Here is a 2,064-nt window from a genome sequence, read left to right as displayed (position 1 = left end):
GATTTTGACCTTCCTATTTATTCTGCATAGAATAGCTTCACTTAGCACTAGAGATTACTTTCCCCTTCTCATTCTTCATTCCTAAATTAAAATATTATTTTTGTAAAGGCATCATCCTTGACAAGTGTGTCTGTAAAGATGTCAACCTTCCCACCTGAATCTATCAGTCTCTATTTTGTTGTTCTACTCTTTTCTAAATTTATACTACTTCATACCACTTTGAAAACTCCTGGTTTGTTTGTTTACTGGCTATTGTCTTGTTCCTACCCTACAATGTATATTCTCATGAAGGAGAAACTCTGTGGGTCCTTTTTGCTACACATGTCTCATTAAATAGTCATAGAATAGACTAATCAGTAAATTAATGAGTCAAGATTGAATTTGTAAATAGAATATTTAAGTTATAAGAGCAAATCATCTATTAATTAAATTTATCTTGTTGAAGTCACTTGAGCCTCCAGACTTTCCACTACAAACATGAATAAAATTGCCATGATCATTAAATTAGATCATTGGACATTGTAAAGCATTTATTGAGGCAAACTATTATTATTGAAATTAGGTGAAATATAACTATATGTGTGAGTATGTGTCTATGTGTATAAAATAGTATGTGTTTCTATTCTATTATCTGCAATTAATAGTATTGTATTATCTGGAATTCATGAAATGTGAGGAATTTGTAGAAGACTAATAATAAAAATTCATCATAAATTCAGAAGTCATGACTTTTCCACAAGAGCAAAAATAATAAATTGCTATAAAATAATTCATTAATATTAAACAATTTATTTTAAAAAGTAACTTTCCGGTAGCCATTGTTATGCTTTTCATTATTTTGCCTTATAAAAAGTAACCATTCTGCATTTTAATCTTCTTTTTGACACTAAAATAAACATTTTTTTACCTACTCCAGAGCTCACAATCAATGAGACAATAATTACTGTATATTCATAGAAAAAGAGTCTTGAGCAATATTAAAATGTTCACTATCCACTATAATAGTGATAGAGAAAATGAAAATTTCTGATTAAGATATCAACTGAAAGAAAAAGACCTCAAAAAAACTTTTATTGTTTACTTGGCTTTCTGTAATGCAAAAAAAAAAAAAAAAAAAAAAAAAACCACAAAATAAATAATGTTGGCTTAATTTAACTGTCACCAGAAAAGTCCTAGAACTGAATTTCTTTCATAGTTAGGAAAACAATGTGAAATTCTTATTTCAGTGCTGAAATGAGAAAGGAGAAAGGCTCATAGGATTTCAAAAATTCAAAAGAAGTTTCACAGTCATTATTTGTGATGGATTCCTACCTGGGATTTAATGGTCTCCAAGAGATCTCAACTCATCTTTGAAATACCTTAGTAGAACAAATGACCAAAGAAAGGAGACTTACCCACAGTAAGCCAAGTAAAATGTTGATTCTTTCCATTTAGCTAGACTGTAGTAACTAATAGTTACATTTCAGATCAAAAGGTCTCATTTAATACTATGCAGTACTTTGTTATGTTTAAAAGAAAAGTAAGTAAATATTGTATTTTTTAAAATTTCTCTTGGAGGTACCATTTCTGAGACTATTGATAGGCCAAGTCAATATGTGAAGTGGATTGAACAAGCTCCTATTCCATCTCTGAGTTCCAAAAATTCATTTAATATTGCATCCTCAAATAGAGGACATATCAAGTATTAAACTGGAAAGAATAGATACTACACTTGATCTTAGCCAAAAGGCTGAGAAACAATCATATATCATCTCATAATAAATGTATTACATCTTCATAGATAGTAAATAGCGGATATTTCAAAATACACAGTTAATACATTAGGCATCATAATAAATACTTCTAAGAAATCAATTGAAAACAAATGATCTAATCCAATTCTCTCTTTCTGCAAATAAAGTATGAAAAGCCTAGTGTGCAAATAACTAGTCCAAGGTTACTCATTTTCTTATGACCAAGTGTGTAACTACAAATAGTATAATGCTAATCTGGTGCATACTTATGTTCATTAAAGAGAAGCATTTCCCATATTGCTATCCTTGACTTGAGAAAGATATAGTTCAA

General features: G+C 29.3%; 1 non-coding gene across 1 annotated transcript; it reads right to left on the bottom strand.

The window, feature by feature from the left end:
* Positions 1-1,550: 1,550 nt before the first annotated feature.
* Positions 1,551-1,741, bottom strand: LOC113222860. Its single transcript, XR_003308556.1, has one exon. It is a non-coding gene; the product is annotated as a U2 spliceosomal RNA (small nuclear RNA).
* Between the last annotated feature and the right edge of the window lie 323 nt (positions 1,742-2,064).

Source organism: Piliocolobus tephrosceles, unplaced genomic scaffold (assembly GCF_002776525.5).
Source record: "Piliocolobus tephrosceles isolate RC106 unplaced genomic scaffold, ASM277652v3 unscaffolded_35733, whole genome shotgun sequence".
Lineage (NCBI taxonomy): Eukaryota > Metazoa > Chordata > Mammalia > Primates > Cercopithecidae > Piliocolobus > Piliocolobus tephrosceles.
Note: the sequence above shows the minus strand (reverse complement) of the source record. Positions and strands in the feature narration are given on the sequence as shown.